This window comes from Myotis daubentonii, chromosome 5, assembly GCF_963259705.1.
Source record: "Myotis daubentonii chromosome 5, mMyoDau2.1, whole genome shotgun sequence".
NCBI classification, from domain to species: domain Eukaryota; kingdom Metazoa; phylum Chordata; class Mammalia; order Chiroptera; family Vespertilionidae; genus Myotis; species Myotis daubentonii.
The window spans coordinates 7,863,658-7,874,464 of NC_081844.1; positions in this window are offsets into that span (position 1 = coordinate 7,863,658).

Sequence of the window (10,807 nt, forward strand, 5' to 3'; positions counted from 1 at the left end):
GCTGGGGAGAAGCCTGCAACCAAGTTACGTCCTTTTGATCAGATTCGAACCTGGGGCCCTTCAATCTGCAGGCCGACGCTCTATCCACTGAGCCAAACCAGCTAGGGCTCCTGGGTGTTTTTCAACCACGGGTTTGCCACTGTGTGTGACTAAACTATTCATATCGCTGTATAATTCTGCAACCACCCATTGCACACTTGTTCTATACCAACCAACTTCCACTGTTTGCATGCCCTCTCTACTATTTAATAACTGCACACTGTGTAATTCAAGAGTCACGGTCTCATTCTCCATTCAACCTCACACTTTGCACACCCAGTGTTTGCCATTCACAGTCAACTTTTACCCACTCACCATGTGCAGCTCAACAACCAATCTGTGTGCATGTATCTCACTCCGTCCAACTTTTCCTCCAGCACACCCTCTGTGGCATTTAACAACTGCTTTTCTAATGCTCACAACTCGCTTTTCACAGCCACCGTGTGCTGTTAAACAGTATCTTGTTGCACACTCCCTGTGCAAGAGCCACTCTGAACACTTTCTGGTTACCAACCGCTATTCACCATTCTGCTCTTTCCAGCTCCCATACTGCACCACTGTGAACCAGTGCTTGCACATTCACTGCAAGTCAACAACTACTGATGCATGTCAATTCAGTCTTTCCTTGCACATTAGCCCTACACTATCCGAGTTCCACTAAGCCATCAATAATCACCTCACAATCACTGGTTGAACAGTCACTTGCACCATTTTGCTCTCTACTATGTCTACTTGCACAGTCACTGGGCCCTGCACAGGGGATAATTGTAGCCATCATAGGGGAAGGGATAACTCAACTGCCCCACATTTCACCCTGCTCCTGCCTTTACATGCTGTATATTCTGGAGCTCTTAAAATAAGTGATAGACTGGAGGTTGTGTCTGTCCCAGAAGCTCCCTGCTGAGTCTGCTGTTAGCCCTTAAGCCCTGATCCTGGGGAAAGCCCCAGAGAGTGCTCATGTGAGCTCAAGATAGGTGTCTTTCCCTAGGGTTGGAAGCACTGCAGTATTCAATTGGTAATGATGTGTCCTGCTGCTTGTGACATCAGTCCTGCTTGCACTCCCCACTGCCCACCAGGCTACATCTATCAGCCCACCCCACTGCAAAGGTTATACCCCCATGACAAAACGGAAGCACATTCCTCAGGGCGAGCAGGAAGGGAGTGAACACTGTGCCTGAATTGAGGGGGTGGGCGGCTAGAGGCTCTCTCCCAGGACGATTCAAATCTAGGTGAAAGGCCAACTGCAGGGCCCTTGGGACAGGATAGAGTCCTGCCCGCCCTCATTTTCTTGGCTAATCTTCCTCTGGCCTTTTCCTTCCTACATTGTATGTTTTAATCTATTTTACAATTTTTCCCATTTAGTGCTGATGAATTCCAGTTTGATCTTAAAAACTACAGTTCCCCAATTGGCAGTCAAAAGATACCTCAGCAGGGGAAGCAGAAAGTGTCCCTTTTTCCTCAAAGTGTAGAAAGGCAGCCACTGTCCTGGGGCAGGAAGTGGCCCTGACAAGTGCTATTTTTAAAGACGCCCAATTTCAGGGGCTGTAGCTCTGCCTGTGTAAGTACCTTCAACCTCTAATCGCAGGAGCTCTGAGGGGCTGTCTCTGCTCCTGGCCCAGGTTCACAACACTGGAGTGAACCTGTCCTCTGAGGAAGTGGGACTTGGGCATGTGCCTCAGGTCCAGGGAGGGAGCTGGCCCTTCTCCCACCTAAAATAAATGAATGGTTCTGCAAAACTTACAAGGAATGAGTCTGATTTAACAGGAAATGAAGAGCAAAACCACAACTTCCAGGCTATAGTAGAAACATCCTAATATGTAAAAACCCTGGGTCCCTCATAACCAGAGGCTCAACCAACCAGAAGTCAGTCCTGCAGTCAGCGCTGGGTTGCCATGGCGACCCAGCACTGACTGCTGAGGGGTGTGCAAATCAGGCCCGGAGAGAGGCTTGAAGAGAGAAGCAGGGTCTAATCCGTAGCATCTGTGGCAGCTGTTGATCAGCACTTGCCTCTCTCTTTCTCTCCAGCAGCTGCGCCTCCATTTCTCTACAAGCCTCCACTAGGGCTGCTGATCAGCCCCACCTTTCTGATCAGGCCCCATTGATAGGCCCAGAGACGCTGACTGGCATAGAAACCGACCAATCAGAACCAAATCTGGGTGAAGTGTGAGGAGCCAATGGCTGCCTAGGAGGCGGAGCTTTTGACACTGACTGGCATAGAAACTGACCAATTAGAACCAAATTGGCCAGCAGAGGAGGGCCATTGGGGGTGAGATCAGGCCAGCAGGGGAGGGCAGTTGGGGGCAACCAGGCCAGCAGGGGATGGCAGTTGGGGGGGGGGGGGGAACCAGGCTTGCTGGGGAGGGAAGTTGGGGGTGAGATCAGGCCAGCAGGGGATGGCAGTTGGGGGGGGGGGGGACCAGGCTTGCTGGGGAGGGAAGTTGGGGGTGAGATCAGGTCGGCAGGGGAGGGCAGTTTGGGGCTACCAGGCCGGCAGGGGAGGACAGTTAGAGGCGATTGGGCTGGCAGGGGAGCAGTTAGGTGTTAATCAGGCCATCAGGGGAGCGGTTAGGGGGGATCAGGCTGACAGGCAGAAGCGATTTAGGGGCAACCAGACAGGCAGGCAAGCAGTTAGGAGCCAGCAGTCCCGGATTGTGAGGGATGTCTGACTGCCAGTTTAGGCCCGATCCCACAGGGATCTAAATTGGCTGTCAGACATCCCCGAGGGGTCCCAGATTGGAGGGTGCAGGCTGGGCAAGGGACACCCCTCCCCAACTGCACTAATTTTGTGCACTGGACCTCTAGTACTTCAATATAATACTCAAGTGTAGCTTTCACTTTTCACAACCAATATTGTAATAAGATTTTTTTTTTTTACCTTTTATACAAAAATCCAATCATACCTCCTCTGAAATCTTCCCTTCCCACTGACCCCACCTCCTGTGGTCTCAAAATCCTTTGTGTCTGGCACTTGCAGGGGAGCCAGAGAACATCAGTGGGACTTAGCTGTCTCCTGTTCACCTGGTGAAGAGCCACTTATGTGATGGGTGGGTCTCTCCCAGAGGAGGGGTAGGCAAGACTTGATGATGGGATCTTTGCAATTCCATGTGCTGACAAAGGCTAGAGAGGTGAGAGGCTGGGCCAGGACCCTGGGAAGTTCACAGGCAGGTAATGTAGACATGAGAACTGCAGTCTTCAGACCTAGTGGGTGCTCTGGCTGCCTATGGGCCTAGGTGACAGGAACCCACCTGTACCTGCAAAGGGACAGCTAGTCCTCTGGTTCCCAGAGAGCAATAGGCACCCAAAGCAGCAATTGAGCCCTAGGAATCCAGGTCAGCCTGTCAACAGTCTGGCATCATACACAGCCAGAACAGAGTTCTAATGGTGAGACAAGTCTGGAAGTGGCCTGGGCTGGGCAGGTTGGGAGGGAGGTGCCTGGCTGGCTAGGGCCACTTCTGTCTAGCTACCTGATGAGTCACACCCTATAGAAGTGGTCCTGAGGCTGGCAATTGCCAAGAGTCAGAAGATGCCCATTGTGAACTAAAAAAGTAAAGCTAAAAAATATTAGAACAGAAGGGGAATAATAGAGAACAGAAAAAAATAAAGCAAAAGTTGTTCTTCTGAAAATGATAATAACTACAGCCAGAGCTGGGTCTCATCCTACCTCTGGATCTGGTGCTGGAGCTGACTAGAGCCCAGGAGTGCATGCTAAAGCAGGCCCTAGCTGTGGATCTGGTGATGGAGCTCTGGAGTTGCTGCTAGAGCTGGCTGGTGCTACAGCTGGCTTGGGAGGTAGTGATAGGGCTGTCTCTATCTCAGGTTGTTTGTAGACCTGGTGCTGGACCTAATTCTGGTGCAGGTGCTAGAACTGGTACTGAGACTAGTTCTAGTTCAGGATTTGGCACTAGCTCTAGCTTTGTAGCTCATGCCAGAGCCTCCTGATGGAGAAGCTGGCACTGGTGTGGACTCCAGCTTGGAACTAGTGTCAGAATTGGTGTTGGATTTGATTCTAGCTCAGAATTGGTGCTGACTCTGGCTTTGGAATTAGTTTTAGAGATGATTCTAGATCTATAGCTGGAGCTGACATAGGAGTTGGTGATATAGCAGTCTCTGTCTCTAGAGTTGGTGCCAGAGCTGACTCTTACTCGGGAGCTGATGCAAGAGCTGGTGCTGAAGTTGGCCCTAACTCTGGTGTTCACTTCAGCTCTGGCAAAAATGGTGAGGCTGGCTCTAGCTCCAGAGACGGTGCTAGAGCTGCTTTAAATATAGCACTGGAGCTGGCTTTAGCGTTGAAGCTGGTGCTGAAGCTGGCTTTGGCTTTAGAATTCGTGCTGACGCTAGAGCTGACTCTACCTCTGAAGCTGTACTAGAGCTGATGCTGATGCTAGCACTGGTGCTAGAAGTGGCTAGTTCTAGAATTGTTGGCAGAGTTGGTGCTGGAGCTGGTTCCACCTATGCTAGAACTTGCTGTAACTCTGGAATGGGTACTGTCTCTAAATCTGGAAGTGATACTAGAGCCAGATTTGGCTCTGGTCGAGCTGGTGCTATAGTTCTAGCTCTGGGGCTGATGATGGCTCTAACACTTGAGCTGTTGTTGGAGCTGGCAATGCAGCTGGCACTAGCTCTGGAGCTTCAGGTAGAGGAATGTTCACCAACGTGATCATCTTTCTATTTAACATTTAAAGACATAAAACACGCTCTTGCCTTGAAGAGAAACCCCAGTGCCACATCCAAGTAAGTATTCCCAGGCTGAAGTCCACCACTGAAACCCTAGTCATGCACAATTCCCTTGGGTGTTAATAGTGAGACCAGGAGACAGACCTGGTGCAGGACTCCTGTCCCTAGAATCAAAGATGCAGCCACAGATATCAGGAGAAAGCACCTCTCCTTAGTGATTTGATGGAATGTGACCCTGGAATCTCAGCAGAAAGCCTTTGAAGGAATAGCCTGGAGAGTTCCCTGCCCATCCTGGGACTTCCTTTATTTGCTGATATCGGGGGTGGTTTATTCTGGCCAGACAATGGTTCAGCAGCAGGACATACTGATCCAGTCAGATCATCCACAGATAACCCAGCACCCATTTCTCACAGGTTTCAAAGTCCATGGGCACCTTGTTTCCACACCCTCCTCACACGCACTGTTACTCAACCCTAAATGATGCCTCCTCCTAATATAACCTAACACCCACTCGGTTACCCATATCCCATTGACAGAGACTTTCCCCTTGGTTGGTCACTATGTGAGTGATGCTGCCCAGAGGAAACAGATTGCTCTTTCAATGGTTTATCCACATGAAAAGCCACCACGGAAGTTAACTCTTATCGGGTCTGAGGACTCTGCAGAGATTCTGAGATACCAGAAGTGTGACACTAGTTCTATCCCTACAAAACCTCAACCCTACCCTCGCCATTACCCCTAACCCCTCTCCCTAACCCTTAACCCTATCCCTAGACCTAACTTTAGCCCTAACATTAACCCCTTGCACTCACCCTCACTCTACCACTAATCTTAACCTCTTATCCTCACCATCACTCTAACCCCCAAATTCTCACCTTAAAACTAATCCTAACTTAAAATCTAACCATAACCATAACCCTAAACCTAACTCTAAGCCTAAATCTATCCTAACAATAATCCATAAACCTAATTTAAACCTAACCCTCTATCCCTAACCCCCTGACCATTTACCCTTAACCCTAAACCTAACCCCCTAACCATAATCCTTTAACCTTGACCCTGGCTCTTAATTTTAACCCTAATCTATAAACCCAAGTCTAAGCTCAAACCCCTAACCTAACCCCTATTTATACTTTCTGCACACTCCCCCCCCCCGCCCAACCCCCTCCCTCCACACACAGAGAAATACTTTCTGTTTGGAACAATGCATGGGTTTGGGGGCTGCAAAGGAACAGTCAGCTGGAGTTGAGAAGAGGATCAAGAAAGTAGTGGGGCCCTGGCCAATGTGGCTCAGTTGGTTGGGCATCATCCCATGCACCAAAGGGTTGCTGGCTTGATTCCCTGTCAGGGCACATGCCTAGGGATTGTGGGCTCAATCCCTGATAGTGTGTATGCAGGAGGCAGCTGACCTATGTTCTGCTCTCCCATTGGTGTTTCTTTCTCTCTCTCCCTTCCGCTCTAAAAAAAAAAAATCAATTAAAAAAACAGTGGTTGGAAGCAGCTTTGTCATGGGGCAGGGCTGCCTAGTCTCCCAGCAGCACACTCACAGCCCCAGATTTGGGAGAGGAAGAGATGCCAGTCTGACAGGGCAGGGGAGTCCCCAAGTCTCTCAGGGGCCTTCTGGTTGGGGCCATCTGCAGAGCAACCTGGAGAGGACGGGATTAGGGTCCTGTGTCTACCTCTGTGGAACCTGGAACAAGGATGAGCAGCCCCACTAAGTGTGGTGGAGCTACAGGGGAGGAGGCCTCAGGAGCTCAGAGTGGTGACCCTAGGTTTCCGCATGATTGGAGAAGTGTTTGATGGACTCGGTCCTTCACTGATGGTCCACTGTGCCTGAGCTCCCTGGTGGACCTCTAAGCTGAGAGCAGTTCGCAGACTTGGGGGATTGAGGACCTGGTATAATATAGAATGTGGCTGAGCATGGACCACGAGTCTAGTCGGAGTCCAGGACACAACCATCCTTGTTGTAGCCTCGGGTCCTCGTTTGGAAGTGGGGTCAGGGTCTTTGTCTAGGCCTAGTGAAGGAACTGGACACCTAGGGCCAGCAGAGGAAGAATTGAAGTTCCTTTCATTATCCCAGAAGGCTCCCACCACATGGACCGACATGAGGCACAGGGTCTGATTCTAAGTTTAACAGGAGGCCATTGGAAGGTTTTATGACATGGATAACAATGTCTGAATTTCCACTCCTTTTACTCCCTTAAAGATGTAGCTGAGATCAAGATGGGCAGTGACTTCCCAAGTTCACATGGCTGGAACCCAGGCCTGTTTTGAGTGGTGTTTCATGCTATGTCCCACTCAATCTTGTAATTCTTCCACCTCTATGTTTATGCATCAGTTTTCTGTGACACCAGCCCATGGAGTTATAGGTATTATCTAAACCTGATGATATCCCTAGAAAATGGTGTCTAGCGTCAACCTCATTGTGCAGGTTGGGAGACTGGGGAGGCCCTGAGAGGCATAAAGGATTTTCCAGGACACAGAATTTGTAAGAAAAAAGGAGGTATAAACTTGGCTCTTTACTCAAAGCTGGGAACCTGGTACATTCACAAGAATGGATGGGGCGGGCTGTGTTGGATATTCATGTTCAATTTTGAAGATGACATCATCAAGGAGGGTGAGCTTTTAACATCCCAGAGATGCTTTGGCTGAGTCTGATTGGAGAAAGGAACCTAGGGAATGGAACCTCAAAGAAGTGACCTCACATCCTTAGTGATACTGTTAACTAGACACCACCATCTAGAGACCACCTCCTGTCCAACTCACTTGACCAGAAGTCAACCAGAGCAGGATGTTTTCTCTTGACTTTCCAAGTCTCTGGCTGAGGAAAGCCCAGAGTGAGAGATGTTTCTGTTGCTGTAGACATTGCCTGATCCCTTACCTCCAATGCCTCTGGCCATTTGGCTCAAGGCAACCTAAGGTAACACAGTCCAAAGTAGGGGAATCCAGGCCAGGCAACAACTGTGATTCCACCTGGGCAGCCACTCACCCCTTTCCCCTCATTTTGCACATTTGTGTATATATGTGTGTTGGAGGGTGATAAGGGAAAAATTGGGGTGAGGGGTGCCCATCCCGGACAGAAGCAGGTTATTAGGTATTGAATGCCTGGCAGTTCTGTTATGTTTCTACCCCAGGTCATGGCTGGCAGGATAGGAAGCAGAATGCTGGAGATCAAGTTTCTCTACCCACTATTACACCTGAGCCCTGGAAGCATCCTTTTGTTTCCTCCCTAGCTGGAGATCAGTGTAGATGCCCCTCTGTGCCTGACTTAAGGGACAGAATTTATGATGGGCGTTTCCCACTGTTGTGATGCCGTGAAGCCTCCTTGCTTGACTGCTGAGCACTCTCTTTGCAGAGCTTCATTCCAGAGATTCCAAAGGAGTTGGTGCATGGGGACAGGGGACAGATGCACCAGGCCACCAACTAGCCAGGACAGAGAGGTCTGGTACACCCAAGACCCCAAAGATGACCAAGAAAGGTGGAGAACCCAGATGCAAATCTGAGGACTCCCCCAGGACCTCCCACGGCTTTCACACTAGAGTGTCTCACAGTTCCATTCCTAAAGAATCTGGACTTCCACTCCTCCATCCAGCTACAGGAGAGGATAAAAATACCCTACAGTAGAACCTTGAAGTAATGGACTAATTCAGGTGAGGAGGTGCCCGGTAAAGCCAAAAGTCCATTTTCCAAATGAGTATGATAAAAAAAGAATGGCAAATTAGGGAGAAACCAAGATGGTGGCATAGGTAAACACCTGAAATTGCTGCTTCACACAACCACTTCAAAACTACAACTAAAAGACAAAATGGACATCATCCAGAACCACAGGAAGGATGGCTGAGTGGAAATTATACAACTAGAAAGGAAAGAGAAAAGCACACTGAGACTCAGAGGAGGTGTGGAAGTAAAGTGAAGAGGTACAGAGGCGCACGTGGAAAGGGCTGGCAACTGAGGACACAATTGTCTTTTTCAATCGGGAGGGAGTCTCAAGCTCCTGGCTGCTCTGAACTACAGTTCCAGGTGAGTCTCTGGGGACCCAGACTCATACGGGGAGAAACTGGACTGTCTGGCATCGGTCGGAACTCAAGGGTGGCTTTCTCTCAGAGGTGCTTGCAGCGATTACTGCAGGACACTGAGACCCTGGGCGACTTAGGGGAGGGCTCAGGATAATCCATAGCTGTTTGCTCTGCCCTGTTGATTCCCTGAGACCCTACCCCACGCGAGCTGTGCGCAAAGGCTTTCGCATATAAATGGCCTGGCCCTTTGCAATCTAAAACTACCTAACAAACTGCAGCTGGGTCAGAGAAACCCAGAACATTCAAAAGAAGGCCAAAGGCCCAATAGCTGCTTGCATTGCTTCACAGCTGGGCCTCATCTGTGCACATCCAAACCCCAAACAAAGAAGAGGAATCTGCAGATCTCTCTGTAGCTCCTGCTGGGTAGCATCAGGAAGAGGCTAAATTAGCACCTCCTTAGAGATCCAAGAGCCAGTGTACCCAGTAGTCAGAGTGGGACCATCCAGATTACAACTCCTCAGATCCATAAGGGACACCCTCAGGGGGAAGACTCAGTGAGCACCAAAGCCCCACTGAAGCAAGTCTTGTCCCCTAAGGGTGTCTCCAGCACAGAAGTTCTCCCACCATAGACACAGCTGATTCTCACAGCCAATTGGCCTGGAGGTCAATTCCTCCCAGTGATACCAACAACAATCAAGGCTTAATGACAACAAGACTGTGCACCCAGCCCACAAAGGGGTGCACTAAGAGTGTCCACCTCAGGTAATTGGGGAGGCTGAGCCACTGGGCCCTATAGGACATCTAGCACAGAAAGCCACTCTATCCACACAGGGAAGCAGAAAAAATGCAGAGACAAAGAAACAGGTCACAAATGACAGAAATGGAGGAAAGCAAACTACTGGATATAGAGTTCAAAACCACACTTTTAAGGTTTTTCAAGAATTTTCTAGAAACCGCCGATAAATTTAGTAAGACCCTCAAGAAGTCTAGTAAGACCGCCGATAAATTTAGTGAGACCCTCAAGAAATCTAGTGAGACCCTTGAAGATATGAAAAAGGACCAACGAGAAATTAAGCATACACTGACTGAAATAAAAAATATTATACAGAATTCCAACAGCAGACTAGAGGATTGCAAGAATCAAGTCAAAGATTTGAAATACAAAGAAGCAAAAAACACCCAACCGGAAAAGAAAAAAGAAAAAAGAATCCAAAATTATGAAGATAGTGTAAGGAGCCTCTGGGACAACTTCAAGTGCACCAACATCCGAATTATAGGGGTGCCAGAAGAAGAGAGAGAGCAAGATATTGAAAAGCTATTTGAAGAAATAATGACAGAAAACTTCCCCTACCTGGTGAAAGAAATAGACTTCCAAGTCCAGGAAGTGCAGAGAACCCCAAACAAAGGAATCCAAAGAGGATCACACCAAGACACATCATAATTAAAATGCCCAGAGCAAAAGACAAAGAGAGAATCTTAAAAGCAGCAAGAGAAAAACAGTCAGTTACCTACAAGGGAGTACCCATATGACTGTCAGCTGATTTCTCAACAGAAACTGTGCAGGCCAGAAGGGAGTGGCAAGAAATATTCAAAGTGATGAATAGCAAGAACCTACAACCAAGATTACTTTACCCAGCAAAGCTAACATTCAGAATTGAAGGTCAGATAGAGAGCTTCACAGATAAAAGCTAAAGGAATTCATCACCACCAAACCAATATTATATGAAATGCTAAAAAGCATCCTTTAAGAAGAGGAAGTAGAAAAAGGTAAAGATACAAATTATGAACAACAAATACACATCTATCAACAAGTGAATCTGAAAATCAAGTGAATAAATAATCTGATGAACAGAATGAACTGGTGAATATAATAGAATAAGGGGCATAGAAAGGGAGTGGACTGACTATTCTCAGGGGGGAAAGCGGTGTGGGTGATGCAGGAAGAGACTGGACAAAAATCGTACACCTATGGATGAGGACAGTGGGGTGCGGGTAAGGGCAGAGGGTGGGGTGGGAACTGGGTGGAGGGGAGTTATGGTGGGAAAAAAGAGGAATATCTGTAATAATCTGAACAAGAA